Here is a 12123-nt window from a genome sequence, read left to right as displayed (position 1 = left end):
CTGAGAATTTACATTGAAGGAAAAATGGTCTGGATCCCATTAACCAAAGGCCCTGTTTTGCTGTCAGTTTAATTAAATGGAAACTGCTGGCAAGAGCACTGAGGAGGTTGATAGAAGCAATACTATTTTGTATGTTGGAACAGGAAACTGTTAGGTCTTCCAGTTTGAAAAGGATACAAAAATGAAACCTGTGATTCATTTTTGTTTACAAACTCCCTCCTAGTTTACAATGACCTGAGTGATAAATTAACTGCAGTCAGTTATACACAGTGTGCAGGACAATGGCTTGATCCCAAGATATGAAATGCTAATTTCTGATAATAAAAAGGTAGAACTTACTTTAATGTGACTTTTCCCCTAAACAATGCATTATTCAACAAAGCAATTGTTTCCTTTGGTTTATTTTTCTGTAGGTAGATTGAGAAGGAAGGGGCAGTGTTCAGTTTGCCTTAAAATGTGTGTGTGTGTGTGTGTGTGTGTGTGTGTGTGTGTGTGTGTCTAGAAGAAGAAAAGGAAGAAAAAATAAAGGAGCGGAAGAGTAAGAGAGAGACCTTGGAACAGTGACTTATCTGTTAAGTGTAGTTGGCATCCTGCCTTTTGGCTGGAATTTTTGAGAAAAACATATTTGGTTTACTTTAATGGGCAAAAGCTCTGAACCTCATTTGTAGAAAAAAAAGAGCATGTTTTCTTTTCCCTTTTTCAGTTGAGTTTATTATATCTTGACATTCTGTCTTGTAATTGAATAGTAATTCTGAATTTAGAGCTGGAGAAGAAGGAAATTTAAGGGAGTCTTCCTCCTCCACCTCCTCCTCATGTTTCAGAGAAAAGGACTAGCTGATCCCAAAGTTTTATCTTTTCACCACCACCCTTCGAACTGGCACAAAAAAAAATGTGTTTAATTTTGCTGAGACTATGTAGCTATCTTTGTATCTTGGACTGTGCTGAGGGTTGTTGATATGTTTGTGTCTATTCTAATAATGTGAAGTCAGTGTGTGTTTTTAGAAGGAAATTTTCTATCTCAATTAAAAGTAGACAGTCAGTAAGAGTATTCTGTATGATACTATCATGGTGGTTACATGACATTGTGCATGTGGCAAAACACAGAACTGTACAGCACAGAGAGTAAACCCAAATGTAAGCTATAGAGATGATTAATAATGTATCAATATTGGTTTATCAGTTGTTAACATATGTACCACACTAATGCAAGATATTGAAAATAATATATTGCATGAAGATACCAGCAGCAAAAAAAGAAAAGAAAAATATGTCTGTGGTATGTAAACCTAAGTCCAAATTTTCCCCTTCATTTGGTGCAGCTATTTTATCACTATTATTGAGTAAATATGCTTATTGAATTGTCATCCCTCTACTGGGTTTGTTGAGGGGGACATACCAGCGTTACAAAAAGATAACAGAGGGTATATGATTTCAAGAAGGTCTGATTAAATATTTGGGCCATCCAACATTGGAGAATTTATACGGAATCTTGTTCTTTCTCTATGTCCACATTTTTCTTCATCCCTTTTAATTATGCTTTATTTTCTCTTAATACAATTCATGCATGTTTAGCATGTTATGACCATACAAAGAAATAGAAGAAAACATTTAAGTTGCCCACACTACCATCATGCTGAACTAGCTAGTGTTGGTATTTATTGTCTCAATCATTCCTGTCTCTTTTATTGTCTCCCTATATGTGAAGGGTTTTTTTCTAATGTATGCGATATCTTCAGTCTTATAGCAGACTTTTTGTCTTTTTTACTAATGTGCTCTTTGATACACACCAGATATTCATCTACAGCATCATTGTTAGTAATAGACTGTACTGTATTCCACTGTACGAAAGTGCCATAATTGATCTGACTGTTCTCCTTTTGACTATGATAAATAGTGCTCTCAGGAACATCCTTGAAGTTATATCATTGTTTGTATCTCAATTGTCTCCTTAGGATAAAACCCTAGAAGTGAGACTTGTAAAGTCAAAGGTCAGAACAGAATTCTGAGATTTTTGCTAGGTTATATTGTAAAGAATATTGTTGGAGTATGACTGTTTAAATTGTAAAGGACATTTTTAGTAGAATTAGGATATCATGTATATTGGAAAAATCCTTCAGTGCTTGGCATTGCTGAAGCCAATGTAAAATGAAAAATATGTTATTAAGTTTTGAGAGAAGCTGGGCAAGTTTAGATACAGCTGATTTTGGGCAGACTTGTACTTTGTGTGTAGAACATGTTTCTATACCCAGATTCTATCTCCAGTGCTTATGCTATAATTAGGAAAAGCAACCTCACTCTAAGAGAGCTCCTAACCATTCCCTTCTCCACCTACCAGAACCTCCCACAATGCCGCTCTGGAGGCCACATTTACACCATGCCCTCCAGTGGAAGAGACATGCCCTGCCTTTTTTTCTAGCTCCATGCTATGCCTTTGTGTGTACTGGGTGTGTGTAGTGGGAGAATGTTCTTCCCCATTCTCTCTGGTTCTCACAGGTGAACATAGGAGACCCACCTTAGAGAACTAACCAGCGATAGGCTGGGGCATCTTTGAAAGGGTTAATCTGAAAGGCTAGTGCAGCCAATGAGCATTTATCCTGATGATGTCACAATGGCGGTATCAGAGGCTCCAGGGAATTTATTATGAAATTGCTCAGAACTGGGAATATTCATTCCACTCTTAGTGGCTTTTTAAAGTGTGACAAAATGGATAAATTGAAGTTTCAATAAAATAGGCCTGTGTGTGTTACTCTAGGTTACTAAAGATCATTATTCTTAGTAGAGTTAAATTAACACACAGGCACTCACACACACAGTTAAATTAACACACACACACCAGGTGCTGGTGTAAGAAAGGGGAGGGGGAAGCTTTTAATCTCTGTTATCTATTTTCTGTGTGTACAATTTTATCTAAAGAGTATGATTTACCAGCCATAGTGGGGCTGGGCTTTAAGGGCAATAAAAAGCTTTGGTCCTTAGAAAATAAAATGAGATATTCAGGCAGCCAGTTTATTTTAATTTCTTTTTTTCCCCACTTCATGACAGTATTTCAAATAATTAGGTTGATTTATGATTACAGATAGTTTTAAGATGTAGGATGCTTTAACAGTGCAGTGCTGGTTTATTGTATCTGGCCTTATCCAATTATAAAATTGAGTTTAGTCTTGTAATGATTCTCTAACTAAAATATCAATCACGGTGAATGGACTTTTGCGATGTATATACTGTGAGTCTATTTTGAGCCTCTCCCAGGCACTCTCACATCTGAATATGCTTACTTGGCTTTACTCTCTAGCATGTAAGAACACATGAAACTTTGGCTAAATTTAGCCTCCCAAGCTAATGCACATGCTTAGTGACAGCAAAGGGGGAGGTTTGGATGACGAGCAGGATATGATAGACTAGAGTAATTATGTCTGCAAGACAATGAGCATCCTGCGTTATTTGTACAAATAACACAAAGTGATTATTTGGTTGTGTCCTAGTAGTAAAACAATAAAGATCATATTTAATTTAAAATGGTATCCCCCAGGGCCTTCTTTTTCATTCGGAGCATTTTTGCCAACTAAACCAAACAGGATTTGCTGCTATGGTTAACAACAGCAAGTTTAAAGGAGAAAGAGAAAGAGAGAGAGAGATTTTTCTCTCTCTTTCCATTAACTCTAGCATTCCAGCCAACACGATAAGGGCATGTAGGACAGGAATGTTGAAATAAGTTGCTTATTGAAATAAGTCGCTTATTTCACTATTCTTTCCATATTGTTCACATAACTGTTTATTTACAATAATTTGAGTAATCTCCGAGTTCCTCCTAAAGGCTTTTTTTGGCCTGGATAGAAAGTACAGCTTTAAGATATTTCTCCTAAAATAAATTTGAGACGGTCTCATTTATAGTCAGCAGTGCCTTGATTACTTGCAGACACACTGGAAATTTACATGCGCTTTTCTCCTTTATAAAACACTGATCTGTTCATATCATTAGTTCCCTCATGACTAGCGCTTGGCTGCTTGCCAAGTGGTCTAAATCTGTAGTTGTAAATCGTGAGTTGAAATAGCAGAAAGTGGATTTGTAACTTAAAAAGTGTAAACAGTTTGGAAAATGAAGTAATTTTGGAGTATGATTGATTGCCTTGTGATTGTACTTTAAATTAGCCTGGGGTCTCGGGGGCAGATATGTGCTCTAACTGCTTATTATACATTTTCAGTTTTGGAAGGAATAATAGCATTGTTGGTAGGCTTTTAAACAATGTATGCATCTCCTGGAGTGACCTTTTAGGAAATGAATAGTTTTATTGTGTGTCCATTACTTTGCCTGAAACAACATTTTTGAGTTATTAATTTGACTCGTTCTATAAATAAAGAATTCAAAATGCAAAGCAGCTGTGCAACCCCGAGCACAGTATATCATGCCTGTGCTTCAGAACCACTGTTTGAGATTGATAATTCACAGAACAAATGGTTTCTTGGGTGATAAATTAATAATGTTTGCTGGAGCCTATGGTTACCAAGGATTAGCCCTTCAATATTGCAGAAGCCAAAAATTATTATTAAGAAGGACAATCGATTAGTTAGACTTCTGGGACATTAGAAGTGTAGGTCTGCTTTTGTTTAAGGATTTCAGTTCATTTAATGGCACAGATAGAAAGTAGGAATAATCCAGTGAGTAATTTCTGGGCAAAATATAGCAACTGTGATAAACCAGAAGGATTTGGGGTATGAACGCCTGAACCCAGATGTCTCTTCCCCCAATTTGCCAGCTGGGTCATTCTAGGCAAGTCGCTAAGTCTTCTCCCATCCTCTTTTGTTCCCATCAATAAAATGGGTATAAGAATTCCAACCTCACAAAATTTGGGAGAGCTTCATATGAGTTAAGGTAAGAAAGTTATGTAAAATGCTATACGTTGCATATTGTCATCATTATTATTGTCGCTCCTGCCATTGCTATTGTGTTATTATTACACTGGCTCTGATAACTTCGTCTGTTAATATTTTAAGCAACAGTCTCATTCACTTTTTGCTTTCATAAGCAGGAGGTCTAGGAATAGTTTTTCTGTGGTAACACTGGAATTCAAGTTTTTGTTTATGGGAACAATTTTCCCAGTATAGCTTCTCTTTCATTTTTTATTTTTTCCTTGTCTAATTCAGTATTTCTTGGGGATCACATTCTGTTCCCATGTTTAGAAATGAAGAATCTTAGTTTCTTAAGCATTTAGTAGAGCTTTTACAACATGTCAGGCAGAGCCTGTGTTAGACATAAGGAACGTAGTGGTGAGAGAGTGCAGTCTCAGCCTTTGGAAGGGCCTGAGCCTCAGGCAACACTTTACAATAGAACTCTCTGTGATGACGGACCTGTTCTGTACCTGTGCTTTCAAATAAGGGAACACTAACCACATGTGGCTACGGACCACTTGAAATATGGCTAGTGTGACTGAGAAACTGGACTTAAAAATTTTGTATTTGAACTGATTTTCATTCATGTAACTTTCAATAGTCCCATGTGGCTAGCAAGCTGTTGTATTGGATAGCCCAACTCCAGAATAAAGATTGGCTAGTTTCATTGCCAGGTTGCAAAGTCAACCAAAATATTTTGTAAGTACGTGGAGACTACATTACCCATGTTTTTGTTATCCTTAATGAGACAAAATGCCAAAGCTCAAATAATTGGTATTTGGATAATTCCAGTGGAAAAAATAGATGAATTGCTTTTTAGTGTATGCAGGGTTGAAACAGGGAGTTAGTATGTATCAATGGGAGAAATGAACAAAATACTCAAACAAAGCCTAAATCTGGGGAGCAAACGGTGATGGGTGATGACGCTGAACCAGGACTGCCAGAGGGGAGGAAGCCCCAGCCAAGCCAGCTGGGAATGGTCAACTGGTTGCCCTTATTGAGTGAAAGGGATTTAGGGGCATCAGTATATAAAGAGGTACAGGATTTACGAACATCGAACTACAAAGAACACCCCCCCACCCTGAGAAAATGGAGCACTTCACATTTTCGTTTTGAGTTACCAAACTTCACTCATGTCCATGAAACAGAAATGTCCAAAGTTACTGGGTGTGGAATGCGGCCATCCAAGACTTGAACTTGCAGATCTTTGGGAGAGTGCCGCAACCTGCCCCTGGGAAGGCTGCCTCCAGACCTCTGGGGCATTGGACACCGATGCATCTTTGCAAGCGATCAGGTTCCTCAAAGTCCTGTCTTAGTTCCTACATGAGTGAGTTTCCTCTGGGACAGGAAGCTGCTTTTGGCACCGTGGAGCAGTAGTTAAATACTTGTGGTGAAAAGTCTAATATTAGAGTGGGAACAGAAAGACTTTAGACATTATGGAATACAATCTCTTGATTTTGCTTTTGTTTTTTACACACAGTGCTCCTGGTTAAGAGTGGAGATCTTACTAAGAATTTCAGAGTAGACGGGAGCGATAGCAGAGGGTCGGATCACATCCCACACACCATACACAGCCTCGGCATCCCACCTGACACTACTCCTTTCCCCGACTCGTTCTCATGAACTGGCCACCGATAGTAGGCCCTCCTCCCCATGCTTCTCCCACCCAGGGCCTTCTATTACAGAGCAACATGGTGCAGACCCAGCCCCTCCGACTTGCTTCCCCATCTCCAGGCCCTCGGCAGACAAGGGGCCAACACTTTCTTCAGGGCCAGCTTCTCCGGGAGCCACAGCAGCCTCAATGCCTGGGGCCCAAAATACTTCTAGGGGCTCACAAAAACATTCCCATTCCTTTTAAAATCAGATGAAAATACAATGACCTTTTAGGTTGGAAAAACTGTTTTAATATATAATATTTATATATTTTTCTCTATACTAATGCCGTCCTAAAATATAATTTTTAATATATTTCAGGCAGAGGAAGGGGCACAGGGAGGCAATTGGGCCTAGGGGTCAAGGGCAGTGATAATGCAGTGCCGCCTTTCTCTGGTCCCACCTTCCTTTGAAGGCAGTGTCTGCATCAGTTGACAGAGGAGGAACCTGAAGCCCAGAGAAAGGCTGGAGTTCGCCAAGATTCCAAACCTAGTGCCTAGTGCACCTCTCCCTCTGAATTCTGCTTCTTCACAGGGCATCCAGGAGACTTCTTCTTAAAACTATTGGTTCCAGGGCTGGTTTTTCCCAACTATAATGTAATTGTACTTTAATCAATAAAAAATTTCCTGTGGAACAACTGGGAGGGGTGGGGGGAGAGAAGCCCAGCAAATGTGAATTGTTGTTTATTTGTCTCTCTTAAACAATGTTTCACATTAAACCAGTTGCAAATGAAATGAATTGTATTGTAGCCATCTTGGAAAAATAGCTGCTGATCTCATAAATTCATCAAGCTTCCTGGTTCCAAAGGCCTCTCTTAAAATAATAATGTGTCCTGTGCTCAGAAAATACAACCTGCCTCCATTTAGTGGGCAGTGAAGGAATTATAATTACAAAACCAGAATGGGCCCCTCCTGCCTCCTCCGGAGGTGGCAGGTTCTTTGTTGACCCTGAACCGGAAAGAGGAAGATCGTGGCTTCCCAGGACAGTGACTCCTGTCCTTCATTTTATATGATGCCTGGGTCCCCAGTGTCATCACTCAGCTAATAGGTTGCTCCTCTGGGCACCTCCCTACCCAGCACACAGCTCACAGTTCTGCCCTTCGAGCTGCTTCAGTGGCAGCTCCCTTTGTGACCGAGGCTCATCTGGGTGTAGGCTTCTCTCAGAAATCCTAAGCAGTGGTTATAGCCCAGAGCTATGGAATCAGACAGACCTGGGTTCTTCCAGAGTGACCTTGACCAAGCTGCATAAACTCTCTAGGCCTCAATTTCCTCATCTGTTAAATGGGAGCAGTAAACATATTCCTCACAGGGTTGCTGCATTATTAAACACACATGAAGGGCTTAGCACTTGGGTTCAGCAGTGTGTGTTCAGTAGACGGCAGCTGGACTCTAGCAGGACAGTGTTTGATGACTGAACATTTGGACAGGTAGCCCGAAGATTTTTATTTGTGTTTGTCTTTAGTTTGGCTTCAAAGGCATTGCGATGACTGCAGTGGTAACAGCCATGAAGAAGTGTGCTTGACATTTTGCCAGCTCAACTGTATTTTACCTGTCCGGCTGTGTGAGGTCATCTCAGAAAATGTCTCCAAGTCAGTAGTACTTGAATGTTGTCAGAGATGAAGCGAGTTTGTCAGCTTTACGTCCTCCTCAAGCCTACAGTGTATATTACTCAGTACAGGCTTCTTAACCCCTGTCCGTCACATGACAAGGGCATAGAGGAGGCACCAAGCAGGAAGCAAACACCAGACGTGGGTGTTACTACGCTCCATCATCTTCCGTCACAGGAGGTGACTTCACTCTCCACCAACCGGAGCTTCTAAAGGGTTTCACAGACTCTCTTTACAGAGTCTGGTTGGAAACAAATGGCATTTTAAAATGTTTTTCTTTTTTCAGGTCTAGAAATCTTATTGAAATCAATATAATGAGACACTTTGAACAAAATGTAGCCATTCTCACTTCTCCATGTGTTGGGAGGAGCAGCATCATAGCAAGAGCTGGGGTTAAGTGGAGCTGGTTATTTTCATTCAGACTGTGTGCTCTGACTTGTCACCATGTACCACATAGGTAGGATTTTTTTGAGTCTATGCTAAGTAAACTATACTCTGGAAGAATTAAGAGGGCTGTTATTCCACTGTGATTTTTTTGGAAAAGATTATATTCATTTATTTTTAGAGAGAGGGGAAGAGAAGGAGAAAGAGAGGGAGAGAAACATCAATGTGTGGCTGCCTCTTGCACACCCCCAACTGGGGACCTGGTCCACAACCCAGGCATGTGCCCTGACTGGGAATCAAATCAGTGACCCTTTGGTTCACAGGCTGGCACTCACTTCACTGAGCCACACCAGCCAGAGCCCACTGCAATTTTTGAAAGAGTGAGAAACCTCATTACTGAGCAAAATTGCTGGACCAAGTCTCTCACCTCCTCTTCCAGGCTATCTTCATGTATGGAAAACAAAGTTCTCCAGTTTTCTGGAAGGTTCTGTTGAAGCTGAAGTACAAGTTTCCATTAAAGTACAGAGGTTGTGAGGTCAAGGGAGTCTGAACTTTATCTTTTACAAAGATACATTTATATTTTAGTTTTGAAATTTAAAAAAAAGAAATGATTAAAGAATGTGTGAGTAAAGTTAAGGGAATTATCTCATTTCTTCTTGTTTCTTCATGGTGACCAATGAAAGAGTAACACAATGATTAATACTTATAAAGGAGCATTTTAACCCAAGATAACATGTGGTGGGAAAGTTTATGGGAAGAATCTCTTCCACTAACCTGTGCATGAGAACACTTGCCCCAGCTCTGTTAGAGAACAGTGAGAGAAGACACCCCAGAGAGGAACTGGTGGCCGTGGAAGCCCCTTGCTTTGATTCTCCTTATTGCACATGGGAGGACGAGATTTTACCTCCAGATTATTTAAAGTATGAGCAAACTGATAGCAAGTAATACGTAGCCAAAGTGGTCGATTATATGGTTTTTTAATCTCTAGATTAAATTGGCCCCCTAAACAGAAAGAAAAGGGATGACTTTAAATAATCTAATTCTGGGGGAAAAGAAGGTGGTAAAGGTATCTGAAGGATCTCAGGTTCTCCCTTGGCTGCATAAGATGATGGACTGCGGTTCCTTCCAATACTGCTCAGGTGTGTCCCGACTGAGTCCTTAGACTAACTGGTGGTGGAAGTCCTCTAAGCTTTGAGATTTGTTACTAGAGCAAGGCAAGGGTGTTTTGAGTGTCCCACTGGACTTGACGTATGGACCTGAAAGCTTAACAGCCAATAAAATGAGAGCTGGATGCTAACCTTCGGCAAGAGCAGACCTTGGTTTCCTAGTGTAAACCTTCCACTCCCTCCTCCCATTTAGAATTGAAGAATTGCAATGGTTTTGTCTTAAGGTAGAATGAGAGAGAGATGATTTCTTACATCAAAGTTGAAGACAAACATGGAATTTTTATAACGTAATATTTGCTGGTATTTAAATATACTTTGATGGCATCTTGGCTGGCATTCAGAGACTCTTGAAATCATCTTGATTGTGAAGAGTCACTAAATGAAGCTGCTCAATGGTGCTTGGTGAATTACATTCAGCTACAAAGTATTGGGTCCATCTTGGCCTGGTGAATGATAACATCTATTATTTAGATGTTCTCTGCCACATTCCACCTGAGGAACAACAACAATAAAAAAAAAGTGTTTGAACTTTTTTTGAGGCAAAATATATTAATAATATTCTTCATTATTAAAAAGAGATCTGAACTGCTTATACACACAGACTGTGAAGTGCTGGCTCAGTTGAATATGGGGGTTATTTGCAAGACAAGTGCCAGAAATAAAAATGAAAAAGGAAGCATTGAAATTGTAGGCAGTGTAGTTGATATATCCTTTTTTCTTCTGCATGAACCTGCTCATAATCCAAACTGTATTTTTAAACCCCTTTTTGTTCAAACTATTTCACCAACCATCATTTTTGAAATTTTCAGACTTAAAAATATAAAACACATCACTTTCAGAGCTGAGGCATAACACCTCCAAAGTATGGAGCTCTGCAGTATGCTTTCCATGTTGATTCCTCCCTTGGGCTCAGTAGTTTTTTCTGGAACCCAGAGCCTTCACTCCAGCCTTGGCACTTTAATTCCAAGGTGTTCTTTGACTGGAGATGCATCTCTCTCCTCTTTTTTCTTTTTTTAAGATTGTATTTATTTATTTTCAAAGAGAGGAAAAAGGAGAGAAAAAGAAAGGGAGAGAAACATTGATTGGTTGCCTCTTACAGGAGCCCTGACCAGGGACAAACCCGCAACCCAGGCATGTGCTCTGACTGGGAATTGAACCGGTGATCTGTTGTTTTGTGGGATCACACTCAACCAGATGAGCCATACCAGTCAGGTCACATTTCTCTCCTTTTGAGGTAGCAGTGGAAGGCCAACCTGGGCATTGATCAGGATCCATTTTCCAAGCCTCCTTAGTAGTATGACTGCTGGCAAGTCACTTCCTCTTTTTATGTGTCAGTCTCCTCATCTAGAAAATGGGGACAATAATTATTTTCTGTAGGGTTGTCTAGAGGAGGAGAGAGATGTGCCCATAACTAGCAGAGAAGGAGCTTCAGTGAGAGATGGTGTTTTTATCTGCTCACAGCTTGTCTGTGTATTCTTCATAACTCAATTCGACTTTTCTCTGCCTGAAGTCTTTCTTGATAGTACTTCTTTGGTACCAAGGACCTGCCTCGGCCAAGACTCCAGTCAGATACCTTATTTATTTGTTGGCTCACATGCCCACTGGTCTGTACATCCTTGAAGGGAGGGGCATTGGCTCCAGTATTTATCCTCCTGCCACCCCCTAATCCGCAGAAAGTGGTGTCTGACTGCTGATGGATGGCCGTGCTGGCATCTAATGCTATCTCTTTTGTGATGCTGAGGATCCAGTTATGTGACCTGTGGATGTGAGATGAGGGCCAGATGGTTGTGGTCTCTGTCTTGGGATCCAAAGTGTGGAGGTAACAGAGAGAAATAACACTCTTGGTTTCACTGAGCCTACAACTTGCTTTATAAGGGGTTAAAAGTGGAGAAGTGTGCTGATGAAGAGTGTTTTATACAATGGCGATCTCTTTCAGAGGTTATCTTCCAAATAAGGCAAAATCAAGCTTCACTTTGGGGATTGTTTTGAACATGAGACTGGAAGGGATACTTTAACAGCACAACCTGAAACAAGAAGTTTGCTTCTCATTAGTTCATAAACGCATGTGGATTCAAAAGGCCACCAGCCCACTGGAGATTCTCAGGTTCTCCTGAATTGGCCAGAGCTCCTCTCAGAGTCTCAGGGCCAAGAAGAATGCAGCTGGGGTGTAAGGAGAACAATGCAATATTTAATGTCAGATAACGTGTCTCTGCCGTTAGGTGGTGACCTTGGGCAGGTCATTCACCTTGTTGAGCTTTCCATGTCCTCTTGGACAAAATAGAGGTCTTCATAATATACTACAAGAGGGGGTTTCTGGGACGGCCAAGCGAATCTAAGCACATGAAGGGCCTTTATAACTTGTGAAGTGTTATTCAGATGAGTGATTATATCATGCATAATAACCTATTTGTGATTACATAGTTAATT

At 40.3% G+C, this 12123-nt stretch overlaps 1 protein-coding gene across 1 annotated transcript in view; it reads left to right on the top strand.

Annotated features, from left to right (window-relative positions):
• The window catches only part of ARID5B (AT-rich interaction domain 5B), a 178592-nt gene that overhangs the window by 60697 nt on the left and 105772 nt on the right, over window positions 1-12123 (top strand). The gene's annotated exons all lie outside the window — the stretch shown is intronic.

This window comes from Phyllostomus hastatus, unplaced genomic scaffold, assembly GCF_019186645.2.
Source record: "Phyllostomus hastatus isolate PE091 unplaced genomic scaffold, TTU_PhHast_1.1 phas_contig_38, whole genome shotgun sequence".
Lineage (NCBI taxonomy): Eukaryota > Metazoa > Chordata > Mammalia > Chiroptera > Phyllostomidae > Phyllostomus > Phyllostomus hastatus.
This window is presented reverse-complemented; position numbering and strand designations above follow the sequence as displayed.